Source organism: Myotis nattereri, assembly GCF_964212035.1.
Source record: "Myotis nattereri genome assembly, chromosome: 14".
Classification (NCBI taxonomy): Eukaryota; Metazoa; Chordata; class Mammalia; order Chiroptera; family Vespertilionidae; genus Myotis; species Myotis nattereri.
Window position 1 is genome coordinate 27707251 of NC_138089.1, and position 19800 is coordinate 27727050.

General features: G+C 36.7%; 1 protein-coding gene across 1 annotated transcript in view; it reads left to right on the forward strand.

Moving 5' to 3' along the window:
- The first annotated feature begins 2429 nt into the window (after positions 1 to 2429).
- PPARG (peroxisome proliferator activated receptor gamma) overlaps positions 2430 to 19800 on the forward strand; it is a 108253-nt gene continuing 90882 nt past the window's right edge. Inside the window, exon 1 of the mRNA XM_081105645.1 lies at positions 2430 to 2503. The gene's annotated coding sequence lies outside the window, so the exon portion shown is untranslated. The remainder of the gene's footprint in view (positions 2504 to 19800) is intronic.

Consider the following 19800-nt stretch of genomic DNA (forward strand, 5'->3'; position numbering starts at 1 on the left):
TGAAAAATTAATTTGGTCACTATATTTTTTTCTACTCAAACAGTTTATATAGCAAGAAAATTATCTCTTCCTTAAAATTTTGGGGAAAAAAATCTATAAAATTATCTAGGCCCAGAGCTTTTTGGGGAAGTAATTCTTTGATAAGTTTTCACTTGTTTCCATTGTTAATTTTTTAAAAAATTTCTTACATCAACTTTACCATTTATACCATTTTGGACAAACTAGTCTGAGTAAATTGCCCTTTTGCTGTATTATTATCTGCTTAAATTCTGGTAAAAATCTTATTCAGATATTAAAAAGTTGGATGAGTAGATATGAAAAGCCCCTACCTTATGTGGGTTCTGTTGAAATGTGAGGGGCTTGTCTGCTATCTTCACAGCCTCATTCTCTGACTTACAGGGGTGAGTAGATTAATTTATAATCTAATGAATATAAGCCAATCTGAATTGGCCAGAGGGAGGACATGGAAAGACTATAGTCCTTGATATTTATTGCCTCCAGAATGGATCTTGTTTCTGCCCTATATTAAAATTAATGCTATATATCATAGTATAATTTTATAGTATTTTAGTATATTTATTTATAAAATAATGTAAGAAATATTAATATACTTTATATTAATAATTATATAACTTTTTAATTACAATTTAACACATATACCTATATTTTATTAATATGAATATTATAAATAAAGTTTATATTTATAAAATAAAATATATTTGAAGTAAAATGTATATAAACATGATAAAATATATATAAAATAAAATTTATGTCTGGAAACTATACCTTCTATGGTACAATACGATACTGAATGGATACAGAAAGGAAATTATAGATCTTAGTTGTTGGATAGAGTTTTGGGAAAGGTTATAGAATTCTGCCTGCCTCTGAAAATCGCAGGAGCTGGCCAGTTTTCTGTTTGATTCAACTCTTAGGGCTACAAGCTAGAAATAGAAGTTCCCAAAAATCTTTACTTTCTTCCTTCTTTAGTTTCATTACTTCTTAATGAATTCATATGTATTTCAAAGGGAAATTGAGACAAGTTTGAAGGAAAGCTATTATAATGATTTTAACCTGGAGTCAGCATTCTTTAATTTTTCAGATAGAGATTTTGTTCAAATTATCTTTATTAATATTTTTCTTATTGTTTCCACATATTTAAGCCCTTTTTAGTTGACTTACATGTAAAAAAATAAGTCAAAGTCATAAGCCATTCTAAATTTGTTTCTCATGTTTTATACATGTTATATATCATGAAGAGTTTTGGTGTGGATACTGCTTTTGTTTTGACAACAAATTAGAGAGTACTTATATAAATTGCCATGATACAGGTAAGCAGTTAGTCAGAAAACAAAACATGTAGGTCTAAAACACTGGCAAATTAGCTTTTTATAAAAGAACATGTCCCATTTTGAAAACAAATTGTTACCTTATTATTGATGTTGAGTCTACATTAAGAGGTTTTCCATTTCCAAACAAAAGTACTAAACAATGTTAGAGAAACAAATAATCAAACAAAGTATAGTGGCTATAGTTTCCATCCTTTCATATTAGAAATACAAAAAGGGGAAACATTTTATATTCATGACCAACTACTTTTATTTCTTACATGAATAACTGCATAGCTTTTGCAAATTCCAATTGGAAAGGTGAAGAATTTTAAAAGAAAAAATTATAATTTTTGGTAGGTTCAACTATGCAGAAAATTGAATCTGGATATTGGGTCTATTAAGGCCCTGATGATAAGGCTTTTGCCAGTAGATGCTGTTTTGTCTTTAGGGAATGTACAACTATTCTAAGATCCCTGAGCCCTTCATAAGAGCCAAGGATATGTATCCTAAGACCTTCAGCACTTTTACTCAGATAATGTGCTCTCTGGGTCTTCCTTTAAAAAATCAGCTTCACGTGGATTGTGCTGCATCTACTATTCCTAAGGGTTGTGATGCATCACTGTACTTTCCCTTAGGCTTAACAGCCATGTGCCATCTAGAATGAGATAATATTTTAATAAATATCTTTGCTGTGTATAACTTTTATCAAACATCTATCTTTTGAGGTTATTAATCCTTTTAAGATAAAGTTTTCTTAAGTCCATACAATAAGGTAAGTGTCATTATTAATATGATGTAAAAGTTGGATGAGCTACAGGACCTTAGCTCATGATTAATGACAGAACTCGGAAGTAGGTGAAGTGAATCTAATATATGTCTCTACAGAAAGATTCTACAGCCCTGCATGATTTACGAGTCAGTAGCTGTTGGTTACTTGTAAAGGATACAAAACCAAGCTCAGAAAAAGCAAACATTCAGAATGAAATCCAACAGAAAAAAATAAATTTATTTGTACTTGTATACTTTGGCAACCTGGTTGTCTAAAAAAGTTGAATATTGTGTGTATATTAAAAATCTTCTTTCTTTTTAATTGTTTAGATTTGAAAAGAGCCAATTCTAAACCACAGATATACAAGAAGGCCATTTTCTCAAACAAGAGTCACCCTTTAACAGTAAGTAAACTCAGAATTTATTATATTAAATGATCTAAAGAATACCTTTTTTTAATAACATGAAAAGTCTTCACAGTATTTTGTTGTAAAATTTCTTAGAGAGCTTTTATTTTGACTATCAGAATACTTTCTACTATATAATTTACCAGTCAATTGAGGGAGAGCACAGAAATTTATTGTGTAAGACAAAACAAAGATAAGAAAGTGACATAGAAGTTGAGAAATAACTCATATCCTTAGAAATAAGTCTCAAGTATAATTATATTATTTTGGGTTCCTGTAATACTTATAATTAAATAAAGATAAAAATTAAAATACTTTGCCTGGTTCCCTATAGGCCATGCAACCATGATTCCTGGTCACAAAGAAGAAAGTATCCAATATCCAATACTCAAGTTCCAGCTCCCAAAGGTCAAAGCTGGAATAATTTGAACAATAAAATAAAGAATCATAGAATTAGATTATAGCTCTCCCATATAAAATATATATATTCATGATTCCATACTGATATAAATAAATGCTGAATAAATAAAGAAATGGAAAGAGAACTTTTCCTTACAGAGGAATTTAAATTAATAAACATAAAAGGAATAAGGGAAATAGAAAATTGCCACTAAAGAACCGCAGTAATAATTGCGCAGGCAAGATGAATACTAAAATTGATTAAAGTGTAAGGTGAAACCGAGTATGTGCATAACCTCAAAGTATCTGCCCCCCCCCCAAATATTTATTAACTACAAAGAGAAAAATAGTGTCTTTACAGGGGGAATCTTGGCAGACACCACCTTAACCAAGTGATTAAGGTTAATATTGCAGTAATAAGATATACTGAGCTTATACCCCCTGAAAAGGGCACATCATGCCTTTGTTATTCTTCTAAAAAAATCCATAACCTCTTCCTAGCTGGTTTAACTCAGTGGATAGAGCGTCAGTCTGCGGAGTGAAGGGTCCCAGGTTCAATTCTGGTCCAGGGCATGTGCCCAGGTTGCAGACTTGATACTGAGTAGGTGGTGTGCAGGAGGCAAGCAATCAATGCTTCTCTCATCATTGATGTTTCTATCTCTCTCTCCCTCTCCTTTCCTTTCTGATATCAATAAAAGCATATTTTTTAAAAATCCATAACCTCAACTGAATCATGAGAAAAACCTTAGACAAACCTAAATGGAGAGGCATTCTGTAAAATAACCTGACTAGCATTCTTTTTTCTTTTTTCAAAAAAACTTAAAAAATACTTTTTTATTGATTTCAGAGAGGAAGGGAGAGGGAAAGAGAGATAGAAACATAAATGATGAGAGAGAATCATCGATTGGATGACTCCTGCAGGACCCACACTGGGGATTGAGCATGTGCCCTGACTGGGAATCTGAACCATGACCTCCTGGTTTATAGGTTGATGCTCAACTACTGAGCCATGCCAGCCAGGACTGACCAGCATTCTTTAACAGTGTCAGGAGCATAAAAGACAAGTAAAGACAGAAGAACTGTACATTACATATATGCAGTATTTCATATATCACTTATACCTCAATAAAGCTGTTTAAAAAAAAAAAAAAGACTGAGGAACTGCCACAGATTTGAAGGAGAATTAGGAGACATGAAACAAATGTAGTGTGTGATCCTAGATTGGGCCCTAGAACTGAGAAAGGACATTAATGGAAAAAAACTGGTGATATCTAAGCAAAGTAGCTTATAGTAGTGTGCCAGTGTTAATATATTAGTTTTGATCACTGTACTATGGTCATAATATGTAATGTAACAGTAGAGGCATCTAGATGAAGGGTACATGGGAACTCTACTATCTTTGCAACTTTTCTGTAAGCCTCAAATTATTTCCAAATTAAAAAATTCTTTAGAAATAATATTGGAGGCACTAAATATAATTCTTAAATTAGATTTTCACTGATTTATAGAGTGAGTTTCTGTTTGTTTACAAATCTTAGAACAGGGAGAAGCAGGGGCATTGTTTTCATCAAGAGTATCCTTTGAGCTGAAACCGGTTTGGCTCAGTGGATAGAGCGTCGGCCTGCGGACTGAAGGGTCCCAGATTCGATTCCGGTCAAGGGCATATACCTTGGTTGCGGGCACATCCCCAATAGGAGATGTGCAGGAGGCAGCTGATCGATGTTTCTCTCTCATCGATGTTTCTAACTCTCTATCTCTCTCCCTTTCTCTCTGTAAAAAATCAATAAAATATATTTTTAAAAAAAGAGTATCCTTTGAGCTGTGTTTCTTAATTCTGTCCATACGCTGCCATCCTTACCCCTGCAAGTTTGATCTCCACTTAATACCTCTGGTCTCTTGGAAAACCTATGAGTGGGAAAATTCCACAAGATTTTGCCTCCTTGGGAACCACCTCTTAGCCAAGTTTTTAGTTGGTGATAAGCAGTGTCTGATTTGAATGTTCAAACCAAAACTGTGGAAGTATTTAGATCTCATGAATAATCTCTTGATCCACCAGTCTTCATTACCCAAGACAGCATTTGAACAAGAACTTAGAATTAGTAGTCTTATGTTTAAATAGTGAAGATGAGAGAATATCATATTACTTTTAGGTAAAATGTCTGGGAATTCAGTAAATACAAATAGTACTGAGCGAACTTTGTTTCTTAAAGGAAATCAATAGCAGCATTGAGTTTGCTTAGAAAATCAGTTTAAGTTTAGAAAAACCTAAAGCCACTTTAAATCCAAACATGAAGCTCTTAAAAGATGAAGTAAGTGGCAAGTATGTACTTTGGCATCTGAAAATCAGTATTTGGTTTGAATTTTAAGTGTCTGGGCATGAAAAATGAAATGCTAAGTATTAGGAATTCTTCCCCAGATTTTTTGCCAGTCTCTTGTGTGTTCAACCAATTTAGTAAATCACACTATTTCATAGATTTTAGGTGAAACAAGAACAGAAGTTGTACCTAGAGTAGTCAAATTCATAGAGACACACAGTAAAATGGTGGCTATCAGGGGTGAGTTGGAGAGTTAGTGTTTGATGAGTATAGTTTCAGTTTGGGAAGATGAAAAAGTTCTGGAGCTGGATAGTGGCGATGGTTACAAAACATTGTGAATGCACTTAATGCCACAGAACTGTACATTTAAAAACGATTAAGATGGTAAATTTTTGTTATCTATATTTTAACACATTTTTAGAGTAAAAAAGAAACAACAGAAGTCTTCAGCAGTTACATTTCGCTTCTTTGCTAGGGTGCCCAGTTATGAGAAGAATCTCTGCCTGTGAACATTTATCCTTAGGAAAATATATATATATATATATATATATATATATATATATATATATATATATATAATCTAGAGATGATTCCCCAGACATCATTTTCCAACTGGTAGTTTAAATGGCTCCTATATCATAAATTGTGCAAATAAAAAGAAACGTGGTACACAGGAAACAGTAGAGCTGGGGTGGTTGGGTTATTTGTGGAGTTAATTTATAACTAAGACAAATGAATCTATAAAAAGAAGAAAAATCCCATAAGAAATATGTTAACTGATGGTAAGGGAGAAAAAAGAGTTTAGATAAAAGATATCTGAACTTGTTTGGTCCCAGTGATTTTATGGCTGAAGAATTCAATTATAGGTGTACTGGGTGGAGCAAATCACAATTCTGTAAATTACTGATAGGACATAACGATCTTTATCATTTTCTGTATGTGCTCACATGCAAAGTTCAGTCTAGCTCTCTGTAAATAGACTCTCAGCCTACCTGTACTGCTATGTATGAATTCAGGGCTTCAGGATTAGAACATAGATAATGTTTACTTTTAAAACCTTAGAAGCAGGTAGGTGATACATTTAGAAATAAGATTAGGAACTAGAACAAAATGACTTTTGCTTTTGAATTTTGGCCATTGGATTTGTCTCATTTTACATTAAATCTTTTAAAGACATTTTTATTACTGAAAACTTGTGAAAATATTTTTTTTAAAAAAAAATACACAATCACATATAAACTACTACTTCTTAAAATCAAAAGACCTTTCTCTCGTACAGGCAGGTATGTACTTTGGCATCTGAAAATGAGTATTTGGTCTGAATTTTAAGTGTTAGGCATGAAAAATGAAATGCTAAGTGGCTTTAAGTGATTTTAAACCACTTCTGCTTAGTTTCTTACAGTCCTTGTTAGCATGTTTACAGTTTTTACTTAATGACAGTTATAGTACATGTAGCATTTTTGCTTCTTTCACTGTTAGATCATTTAAATCTTTGTGTCCACTTAGCTTTTAAATTTGTCATAATGGCAGCATAATAGTTAATCTTAGTGATATCACATAATTTACTAAGCAGTTTTAGGTAGTTTTTAGTTTTTTATTACTATACAATTACTATTTATTCTAATATCATTACATATAGTGAATATCTTCATGCACATATTTCACTTTTTAAAAATTATTTTCTTTAGCTAAATCGCTGAAAGAGAAGTTTCTATGTCAAAGAGTTTAAGCAACTATATTACTCTTGCATTATTCGTTTTTATGACATTTCAAATTACTCTAAGGATATATTAGTAGCAAAATGAATAAAAACTTATTTCCAAAGCATACATGATTCCTATTTATTTAAATATATTATTTTTTAGCCAAGGATTTGTATGTGTTACAGTGAGATGAAAATAGAGAGGAGTTTCACCAATTACTTAGATATCAGAAAAATATGGGATTTTTGATGGTTTTGGGGTCGGGTGAAAAAAACCTATTTAATTTCAGGAAGGGTGTAGATTATTTCCTAAGGCTGTGTCAAATTTAAATAAAATAAAAAGACTGTGCTGTGGGTGCCTCATGGCCTTTAAGTCCACACCTTGCTAGCTGTTAGAAAGGAATGACTGCTTTAAAAATACAGCTTAAACAAAATAGGACGTCCAGAGCGTTGTATACAATCCAGCTTTTTAAAATATTAAGTTAAAGATTTTAATTTGTGATTTAAATATTTGAGGGGAATATTAATTTTAGAATAAAGATATAACAGAAAATTTGAATATACAAAATTATGTGGTTAAATATACTACAATAAGTTGGGAAAGATTATGGGTAATTGTCATTTTTTAAATTCTAAACTTTCATTTGAGGATTAAGTTACAGTTAATGACATGAAATAGAAATAACAGCTTTTAACTTTAGTACAGTATATTGTATTTTTAAATATCAAATAAGAAATGTAATAACAATAAAGATCATTTTAAAGAAAGAAATTATCTATAATCTTAATATCCTTATCCAAACTATTTTAATTTCTACAAGTTACCTTCCAGTTCTGAATACATATATACACACATATTTTTATAAGTCTGTGTAGTGTTTGAGAAAGTGAATACATTGCAATCCCTGACCCTCAATGTCTATAAAATTAAGGGATTTCGACAAACGACCTCTAATCTCTTAATGACTTCTAATCTTTTAAATAACTTTAAATATTTTTTGATTCAAAAACAATGTTTTAAAACCTAGCTTTGTCTAGTAAACTACATAATATTTTCAGGAAAAATGTATAAGTCCATCAAAATTGGCACTATTTTTACTTAAAAATGTCATTCACAACTATAAAATGTAGAGGATTAATTCCTAAAAATTAAGCCTAAAAGATAAGCTTCTGTGATATAGAAACTATGAATTAGCAGTTTGTTAAACTGTAGAATGCATGGTAGGGGGAGAGGTTTGATTATTTAAGATTCTTGAGTAATAATTTAAATAAAGCAGTGTTCTCAAAGTAGTAATTTTAATAAAGCCCTAATGTACATGTATGTCTGATAAGAGGATACAAAAAATTTTGGTGATTACTTAATTTTCATTGATATCCCACACTTTTATTCTCATAAGAGGAAAATTTTTTAAATCCTTTCAAAATTTTTTAATTTTAATGTTTTCATTAGCTAGCACTATGTAAAATTATTGATTTTTTGGCACCTAATTAGACTAGTTAGAAAAAATGTGCATATCTTCATTATCTCCCCTTCCACAATTTTGTTTACATTTTTTAAAAAATTGCTAATAATGAGCTCTATAGTCCTAGCTATAGCATGCGTAATTCTTTGAATACCTCCAGTAACTCATATGTTACAAATATAATGTGCATAAATTCTACCACTATACCATATAGTAAGAGGTTAATAATTGGAAGCCACTATTATTCCATGGAACATAAGTGAAGCAACTATGATCTCCTTCATGTTATTTTAATTTTTTTCTCTTTACCCTCATTAATTCCTTGTCTTTCAGTCCAGATCCTGAGATCTGAAATCATTCAAATTATTAAAAGTTTGATATTTTTAAACTTTTATACTCCCAGTAGACAGGATATAGGAAATTTAGTGACGTAAATTCTTTAATAATCTTTAAAAGTCATAAGACTTGTTAGCTGTGACTAGAAACAATTAGGAATAAATTTCAGGGAAATACCATAATGGCATAACTTTTGTTTTCTTTTATTAGCAAGCCACATGGCTTTCCTCTCAAACGCAAGGAATACGTACTGTGGTCTTAAGATTTTAGTTTCATCAGCATCATAGAAATATATGTTTCCCTAAGTTTACTCACTATAATTTGTGATTACTATTTTTCTTATCTGCGAAGGAAGTACAACAGCTCCCACTGGGGAAATACCATGTTAAGTCAATCCTAAAATAAGAAATCTAAGGGAAAGGTCACATCCTAATAACTTGTGCAAATCTAAATTCCCATGGAGCTTTAAAATTATTTTGTAGGAGGTGGAGTATTAACAACGTGTTGTTGAACCTCTTCCAGATAATGTCGTAAAATTGAGAGCACTTTTGTGTACAGAAGTAACCACTGAAATATAAATGCAGTTGACATGATCTAATTTTTTTAGCAATCTATTGAAAAACCAGAGAAATATGCCATGACTAATAAACCACAAAATATTTTTTGTTACTTTCAGTGGAAATATCAGGAGTATTACTCAAGAAATATTATAATAATTATCAATTTCCTTATCTGTTAAGATATTTATTGTGAGAATCAAAAAATGAAATATACAAAGGGTGTAGAAAAATTTTACAGAATTATATATCTTTAAGAGATTACTACAATAATTGCCTTTAATTTTTATATTTTCTAAATGAAGACATCAAAATATACAGAGGACAAGTAATTTATTCTCTCCCACTCAAGCTAAAAGTCACCAATACACCCTTACAGTATTCTACTCACTGACCAATCCAAGCCATTCTTTTCTTTTTAAAATATATTTTTATTGATTTCAGAGAGGGAAGGAGAGGAAAAGAGAGATAGAACCATCAATGATGAGAGAGAATAATTGATCAGCTTCCTCCTGCATGTCCCCTACTGGGGATCGAGCCCTTAATCTGGGTTTGTGCCCTGACTGGGAATCAAAGGTCAATGCTCAACCTCTAAGACACAGACCAGGCCCAAGTCATTCTTTAAGAGGGTGGGATTTGAGTGGAAGCTGTTCCATCATGGTGAGTATAACATTTTGCCAAAAGGATTGATTGTTTTCTAGAACATACTAATCTTTTTTTGAACATGTGTTGTTGGAACACAGTCTTGAATACTTATTTATTTATTTATTTATTGCTTTAGAAAATGTACATCTTTATTCCTTAGATTCTACTTTCTTATTACTAAAAGCAGAGCTGAATTGTTTTTTGCCTTATTGATCTGCTATTAATTTTCTTAATAATGATTATGTGTTTTGAGTATTTCAAGGATTTTATAAGAACATTGGAGGCCCAGTGCACGAAATTCGTGCACTTGGGGGAGTGGTCCCCAGCCCGCCTGTGCCCTCTTGCAGTCTTGGAGCCCTCAGGGGATGTCCAACTGATGGCTTAAGCCCACTTCCGGCAGTCAGATATTCTGAGTGCTGCCGCCGCCGAGGCAGGAGAGGCTTCCGCCACCGCCACTGCGCTCACTACCCATGAGCCTGACTCAGGACTTCTGGCTGAGTGAGGCTCCCCCTGTGGGAGTGCACTGACCACCAGGGGGCAGCTCCTGCGTTGAGCATCTACCCCCTGGTGGTCAGTGCACATCATAGTGACCAGTCGTTCCCCGTTCAGTCGATTTGCATATTAGCCTTTTATTATATAGGACTAGAGGCCCGGTGCACAAAAATTTGTGCACTCGGGGGGGAGGGGGGTCCCTCAGCCCAGCCTGTGCCCTCTCACAGTCTGGGACTCCTCAGGAGATAACGACCTGCTGGCTTAGGCCTGCTCCTGGGTGGCAGAGGAAAGGCCCAATCCCTAGGTGCAGCCCCTGGTCGAGCTCAGAGCAGGGCCGATTGGGGAGTTGGGGCGCCGCCCCCTGTCATGCACAGAGCAGGGCAGATCAGGAGGTTGTGATGCCACCCTCAGTCACGCTCAGGGTAGGGCCAATTGGGGGATGGGGCACCGCCCCCGTCACACTCAAGGCAGGGTCAATGGGGAGGTTGCGGCGCCACCCCCTGTCACGCACAGAGCAGGGCCCATCAAGGGGGTTGGGGCTCCGTACCCTGTCACGCATAGAGCAGGGTCAATCAGGGGGTTGGAGAGCTCCCCCCTGTCACGCACAGAGCAGGGCCCATTAGGGGGTTGGAGAGCTCCCCGCTGTCACGCAAAGAGCAGGGCCCATCAGGGGGTTGAGGAGCTCCCCCCTGTCACTCACAGAGTAGGGCCGATAGGGGAGTTGGGGCACCGCCCCCTGTCACACACAGAGCAGGGCCAATCAGGGGGTTGGGGCGCCCCACCCTGTCACACACAGAGCCGCAGGGCGATCAGGAGGTTGGGGAGCTCCCTCATATCAGGCACAGAGCAGGGCTGATCAGGAGGTTGGGGCACCTTCCCCTGTCACGAACAGAGCAGGGCGGATAGGGAGGTTGTGGCCCCGCCCCCTGTCACACACACAGCCGCAGGGCGATCAGGGGGTTTGGGCGCTGCCCCCTGTCGTGCTGATCCCGGTGCCGGGAGGCCTCTCGGCTCCGCTGATCCCGGTGCTGGGAGGCATATTACCCTTTTACTATATAGAATAGAGGCCTGGTGCATGGTTGGGTGCCGGCTCGTTTGCCCTGAAGGGTGTCCTGGATCAGGGTGGGGGTCCCCACTGGGGTGCCTGGCCAGCTTGGGTGAGGGGATGATGGCTGTTTGCAGCTGGTCACACACCCTTCAGGGTGGGGGTCCCCACTGGGGTGCCTGGCCAGTCTGGGTGAGGGGCTGAGGGCTGTTTTCAGGCTGGCGGGTGACTGAAGCTCCCAACTGTTCCTTTTTTTCTTTTTTTATTCTGGGCCAGCTTTAGCTCTGGCTCCAGCTCTGATGCCTCTGCTGCTGAAAGCAGGTATCTGGTTTGTTTGGGTTCTATAATCGAAACACTGTATCAACTCCAGCTCTGAGATCCCGGCCGGCTGAAAGCAGGTTTCTGGGGTTTTGTTTAGCTTCTATATTTGTTACAATGTTTCAAACTGCAAGCTCAGAGGCCAGAAAGGCAGGCGGGGAACGTTGGAGTCCTCCGTCACTGAAGCAAGCAAGACTCATGTTCGCTTCCAGCTGCCTGGCTGCCGGCCACCATCTTGGCTGGCAGTTAATTTGCATATTGCCCTGATTAGCCAATGGGAAGGGTAGCGGTCGTACGCTAATTACCATGTTTCTCTGTTATTAGATAGGATACCTGGGTAGCTTCCTGTGGAGACCCAATCTGTAGCAAGCCATTTATTGGAATTAATTAGATATTTATGCATTTAGTTATTTCAGTTTCACAATAATGTATTGCCACACAATAAGAAATATAATTTGCTTAAATTCTTACCATTGTGATAAGTTCAAAGAATTTCTGCAACTATTCAATATCTTACTCAGGAAAAACATTAAAATTCGTCATTGTATATGTTAGTTCATTTTTTTAATTTTATTTTATGCACCAACATGAAAAGGGTGAGATGTAACAGATCTATATCCAAACACATATTCACCAGAGAAAGTGCTAAGTGGAGGCAAACACACTTTTAAAAATGTAATGCCTCTGTGTCTGACAAAGTAGACTAACTTCCTTTAAGTTCCAATCCTTTTTAAAAAGTAACTGACCTGGGATGAATGATGGCTGGAATGTGGTGGAGTGACTTGACTTTCATCCTTAGTGATACATGAAAGTTAAAAAAAAATGTTGCCCACTTCTGTTCTCAATTTATGGAGTAACTTTTTATCCACCAGACTTTGGAATAAAAGTAATAGCAACAGTAAGAGTCTAAGACGAGTAAATTATTTGTACACTTCTGATCTCTGATGCCAAAAGTGGGGGGGGGGGGGGCGGGAGATCTTTTTATATATGAACCAACCAGTTTATTTCCATTGTGGGTTGTTCTTTTTGTTGTTGTTGTTGTTGTTGTTGTTGTTGTTTAGTTCAGATTTTCTGTATTCCTCACTTGAGTTAGAGATTGTCCTCTGACTCAACAGTCTACCATTTTCAGTTTGTCCTCCCCGTTGGCAGAGTTATCTTTCTAAAACACACTGTGTTTACATTTCACCCCTCTTTCAGGCAGCATTAGAGACTTTGTGGTCAGCCTCAATCTATTTACTATCACAAATATTATGGTTAAGCCAAACCGGCTGCTCTGTGTTCCTCTCACAGCATTTGGTTCATGACTGGAATGTGCCAATCATCATATATTGTTGTTGATTTTTATAGTTTATGGAGTGAGTTTCTTAAGAACAGAGACTGTTTTCTGGGTATCCCTAGTACTTAATACAATTTCTAGCAAATATTATAAAAGTAATAAAACTGTAATGCTATTGAAATTATATGATTCAGATATGCTTTTATTTCTACTAATTAAGCATAGTATTATTAGCAGTCTTGCCTAAATATTATTTTTTAAACTTGCCAACTACAGATGCAAAGCATGGTATAAAATTGAATTATATTAAGAGTTTTCATGATATAATATGTATTTAAAATTTTATAAATTTAACCTTTGCATGGGCTTTTTATCAAATGTTGAAAATGAATTCATAAAAGCACATAGGTACCTTATCAGCTACTTCTTCTATAATTTGAGGGTGACACATATTCAGTTTACAGACTAATTATGGCTTTTCAACTTTCTATAGCATCTGAAGCAGGGCTTGTAAGTCAAGTAAAGGGCTATAATAGTTATTTATACTGAGATTTCTTTTGCTCCTATTTGTATATGTTATTTATTAAATAAATACTTATTGAGCTACTTTTATATATCCAGCAGTGTTCTAGACAAAATAGTATTATGAGATATTCTTGATCACAGTCTTGTCGCAAAGACAAATATAATACACACAACACATGAAAGAATTAAATAATAGAGCAGGGCAATGTGTCACTGAGGAAAAATATGTAGTAAAAATTCATAGAAGACACACATGAAGAGTTGGAATAGTCAGCAGTTGTTTGATGAATGGTTGTACCTGAGCTGAACCCTGAAAGTAAAGATATGAATACATGAGAAGGAAGAAGATGGAAATTTTAAACATGAGGAATATTATGGGGAAAAAATTTCAAGATATCAATGGGCATGTTGTATTCTACAATCAGTGGCATATTCACATAGGGAGAGGACAAGGGCTAACTTTGGATACAAAGTCCATGTGGAACGTGGACTTTGTCTAGGAGACATTAGAGAACTTGAAGAATTGGGGGTTGGGAAGTGGTATGATAAAAGCAGCTCTGTTTGGAATGGGCAAGTGAGAGAGATATTTTGATAACTTATTTGGTGACTGAATAAAGAGAGTGAAAGAAAAAGAAGAATAAAACTGAACTTTTGGTTGACGTAAAGTAATAGAGATATTAAAAGAAATATAAAAATAAATAAAAGAAATATGGAAGACAGATTCTTTTTGGAGAAGAAAGATGAATTTGATTTCAGACTTGTTGAATTTGAAATGAAGGTGGAATAGCTCAGTAGAAATATCCCAGAGAGATGTGAAGATATGGGACCAAACCTTGATTCAGAGGTCAGAACTAGATTTGTTGATTTGGGCCCAGTTAGCATGGAGTAAAGAATGTGTTGAAAGCTGAAGTCTTAAGGAACAACATAAAGGTAAAGTTTAAAAGAGGAAGATAGATCTATTTTTAATATTTTGAGGAACTTCCATATTTTATTCCATAGCGGCTAAGCCAATTTACATTCCCACCAACAGTACACAAGGGTTCCCTGTTTCCCACATCCTTGTTATCTATTGTCTTCTTTTTTTTTAATTTATCTTTATTGTTGAAAGTATTATAGATGTCCCCTCTTTTTCCCCCTATTGACCACTCTTCTCCCCACTCCCAGCCCCTCACCAGGCCTTCACTTATTATCTCTTGTCTTCTTAATGATAGGTGTCCTAACAGGTGTTAAGTGATATCTCATTGTAGTTTTTATTTGTATTTCCCTAATAATTAGTGATGAGCTGCTTTTCATGTACCTGTTGGCCATTGGATGTCTTCTTTGGGAAAATGCCTATTTAGTTCCTCTGTCTACTTTTTTAATGGATTTTTTTTTTGGCGGGGGGGTGATTGTTGTTGCTATTGAGTTGTATGAGTTCTTTATATATTTTGGATATTAACCCATTATCCAATAAATAACTTTGCAAAAATTTTATCCCATTCTGTAGGTTGCCTTTACATTTTGTTAATTGTTTCTTTTAGTGGTTGGAATAATTAAGTTCTAGTATCTTAGCAAGTTTGATAATTATAATACAACTAAAGGCCCAATGCACAAAATTCGTGCAAGAGTAGGCCTTCCTTCCCCTGGCTACTGGCTACCGGCTGCCAACTGCTGGTACTGGCTTCCCTCTGGCACTCAGGACCCGGGCTTCCCTCGCAGCCCTGGCTTCATCCAGAAGGTCGTCCAGAAGGACATCTGGTCTAATTAGCACATTACGCTTTTATTATTATAGATATTGTTGTCTAGATTTACCATATTGTGCATTAGAGCTCTAGGACTTATTTACTACCCATTGAAAGTTTGTATGTACCCTTAAACAGCATTTGTCCTGTCCCCCTATCCCTGGTAACCACATTTTATTTTGCTTTTACAAGTTTGGCTTTTTAATCCAAGGGGACACTTTGCATATTAGGCATATATATATATATATATATATATATATATATATATATTTTTACACGTTTGGCTTTTTTAGATTTCATATATAAGTGAGATAATAAAGTACTTGACATTCTCTTTTGACTTATCTCACTTATTCTCTCTCATCATTGATGTGTTCTCTCAGCATGATGTGTTCAAGGTTCATCATGTTGTCCCAAATGGCAGGGTGTCCTTCTTTCTCATGGCTAAATAATATTCCATTGTGTGCATATATACGTATACCACATCTTCTTTATTTGTCTGTCCTAGTTATTTCCATCTCTTGGCTATTGAGAATAGTGATGCAGTAAACATGGGAATGCATATCCTGTTTTCATTTCCTTTGGATATATACCCAGAGTGGAATTTCTGGATCATATCATGGAAATGATAATTATGCAGTATGATTGAGGAGCTAAATATGCTACAGTGGCAATTATATTATCCTATATAATAAAAGCCTAATATGCTAAGTGTCTGATCGGCTGGTTGGCCGTTCAATTAATCAAACCGTAATATACTAATGGTATGCTAAGGCCACTCAACTGCTTGCTATGACATACACTGACCACCAGGAGGCAGACAGTCGACAACCAGTCGCTATGACGTGCCCTGACCACCAGGGGGAAGATGCTGCAACTGGTCGGTTAGCTTGCTGCTGGGGTCCAGCCAATCAGGACTGGGCAAAATGGGCCGGACATGCCCTGGAGCCCTCCTACTGTCCATCCCCGGCTGGCTAACCTCCCGTGTCCCTCCCCGGCCCTGATCGTGCACCGATGGGGTCTCTCAGCCTGGCCTGCACCCTCTCACAATACAGGGCCCCACAGGGGATGATGGAGAGCCAGTTTCGGCCCGATCCCACAGGCCAGGCCGAGGGACCCCACTGGTGCACGAATTTATGCACTGGGCCTCTAGTAGTATATAAGTATATCAAATTAACATGTTGTACAGCTTAAATTTATACGATGTTATATGTCAAATATATTTCAATTTAAAAAAGGAAGATGAGAGAGTAGAAAAATAGTATCATTGATGCCAGATGAATTTTAAGAAAAGGAAAAGGAGACCTAGTTGGTTTGGCTCAGTAGATAGAGTGTCAGCCTATGGACTGAAGGGTCCCAGGTCCAATTCCGGTCAAGGGCACATGCAGCCATTGATCAGAACTTGCCTCTCTTTCTCTCCTGGCCTGGCCAACAGCCGTGCCTCCATTTCTCTCCAGACCTCCACCGGGGCTGCTGATCAGCCCTTCCTTTCTGATCAGGCCCCATTGATAGGCCCAGAGATGCTGACTGGCATAGAAACTGACCAATCAGAACCAAATCTGGGTCCACTGTGAGGGGCCAATGACTGTGTAGGAGGCGGAGCTTTTGATGCTGACTGGCATAGGAACTGACCAATCAGAACCAAATTGGCTGGCAGAGGAGGGCAGTTGGGAGCGAGATCAGGCCGGTAAGGGAGGGCAGTTAGGGGCAATCAGGTAGGCAGAGGCAGTTAGGGGCGATCAGGCCAGGAGGGGAGAGCAGTTAGGGACAAGATCAGGCCAGCAGGGGAGGGCAGTTGGGGGCAACCAGGCTGGCAGAGGAGGGCAGTTGGGGGCAACCAGGCTGGCAGGGGAGGGCAGTTGGGGGCGAGATCAGGATGGCAGAGGAGGGCAGTTGGGGGCGAGATCAGGCCTGCAAGGGAGGGCAGTTAGGGGTGATCAGGCAGGCAGAGGCAGTTGGGGGTGAGATCAGGCTGGCAGGGGAGAACAGTTGGGGGTTCGATCAGGCCAGCAGGGGAGGGCAGTTAGGGGTGATCAGGCAGGCAGGCAGAGGCAGTTAGGGGTGATTAGGCAGGCAGGCAGGCAGGCAGAGAGGTTAGGGGCAATCAGGCAGGCAGGCAGGTGAGTGGTTAGGAGCCAGCGGTCCCAGATTGTGAGAGGGGTGTGGGATTGGGCCTAAACCAGCAGTCGGACATCCCCCGAGGGGTCCCTGATTGGAGTGGGTGCAGGCTGGGCTGAAGGGACCCCCCCCCCCCGCATGAATTTTGTGCACTGGGCCTCTAGTAGATTTATAAAAGCACTGGTTATAATGATACCTCCAATGTTGGAAGAAAGCACATAAAAATATAGATGTGGCAGGTATGTGTTCTTAATCAAGTCACTTTCTCTCTTCCAGCCTCAGTTTTCCCATACCTTAGACAAATTAGGTTAGATTAGATGAATTGATCTTTAAGGACCCTTCCAATACTTAATTTTCTAAGCATTCATAGATTCTGGCAATAATATAGTTTTATATATCAAAGGAACTTGTATGATAACTAAAATTAGAGATACAAAGGAAATTTTTAGAATTTAAGTCCACAAGTCAGAGTTTCTGGATGTATCCCTTCTTTCCCTTATTAAACAGTATTAAAATGTCTGAATGTATTACTAATTGTAAACTATCTTGAAAGCAAGGACTGTATTCTGTTCTCTTATGTATCCTTAGCATCCAGCATAATGCTTGATACATAATACTACTCAATAAATATTGATTGAATGAAAGTTGAATCACAAAATAAATGTCACCAATAAAGAGGGTTCGAATAGTACTCTTCCCATTCTTTTTCTCCTCTTTAATCTCTCATCTCAGTCTCTTCCATGACAATTCAGGGACAGGTTAATTGTGTGGTTAGTCACTTTTCATGTAGTGCCTTATTTTTATATAACTTTAATTGTTTTTTTTTTTAATTTGGTTGCAATGTTGATTTTTTTTATAAAAAGGGAACTAAACTTGGGAAATTAATGGACATTTAGTTGGAAATCCTAGGAATTTTCAAAAATATATTTTGTAGTAACTTAAAATTTAGTTATAGTAGTTTCCCATCTAGTTTCCCATCTATTTTTAATTTGAATATTTCCAAGCGTATTCATTTTATGAAAAGTAATTGTGTTTTATACTACGGAGGAAAAAATGATTTAGAAAAAACCCACAGAAATCTGTTTATTAACAAATTTAGTGATGCTAGTATAAGAAAAAATAAAGCCACAAAGTCATTCCAAATTTAGTAACACTTCCCATCTTAAACACATGATTTCAGTTGTTTCTGGGCTAGCTAAAGGTTACAAAATGTCACCATAATACCATTTACTTCCTTATAGGTTCTTACTACCTCCCCCACACCCCTAAATATGGTAGATGGAGTTGTAAAAAACCCTGTAGGAAGACAATATAGTTTATTACACTTTTAGTTAGAAGTATTCTGCCAAAATGAGCTGAGAATTAGAGGAAGTAGATTTAAATTGACAACAGTCTAGTAATACAGAATATATTTTTTCCAGACCACTCAAACAAAAAGCTAATTTGTAACTTTAATGCTTCATACAATGGAAAAATTACAACTGTAACAAAATCAACAAAGACATCTCTGGTTAGTGTTCTTAAATGGGAAAATTAACTGCAGGAATATATTTCCAAATGTTTTTGTATACTCTATACTACTTTCTGAATATTATCAATTTTCCCTCTTGCTATTCGGGGAGTCACTGATTCTTCTCATTTTTCTGATGAGGAATTAGAGCCGGAGTTGACATTTCACTGTTAGCCTACTTTATCTTCGGTGATCTGGCCATTGGAAGATGTCTTTGTTTCTCTCTCATTACCCTTGTAGATTGCCTTCCCTTTCCCTGAGGTAGAGAGAGTATTTGTTTACATGGGATACATGGAAATGCAGATTTTAATAAATGGCTGTTTGATTGTTAGCTAGAAAGTAAAATATTGGAGAAAAAAAAAGAAAGTAAAATATTGGGCAGGACAACCAAGTATGCACAAGCTGAATGTTCAGTGGAAACTGCAGTTATTCTGGGTTTTGAGTCCAGTTAGTAGCATGTCTTATGGAATCAGCCATCCTGTGAAAATATGAACTTCAAGGAAGAAGGTGAATGATTTTATACTTCTCCCTTAAAAGTTCATTCAATTTTAAGTATTTGCCTATTTTTTCAAAATACGCACTTCACAGAATTATTTTTTTAAAGTGACAAATTTACTATGATATACATACATATAAGTTATGTCAAAATAGGTTACTTTGTAATTTAAAATGAGAGGTAGGGTGAAAAAATCAAGTGGTAAAAGAAGGAAGCTGATTGTTTAGTCCAGTTTGCTTCTTCCTCTCTGGGCCACCATTGATTTTATTTTAGCTGTTTTGTTTGCCTGCTCAGAGACGGTGTTCCAATTCTGTTACAATCTTCTGCACTTAGAAACTCAGGACCACCTATAAATCAGTCGTCTGGGTGGAATCTT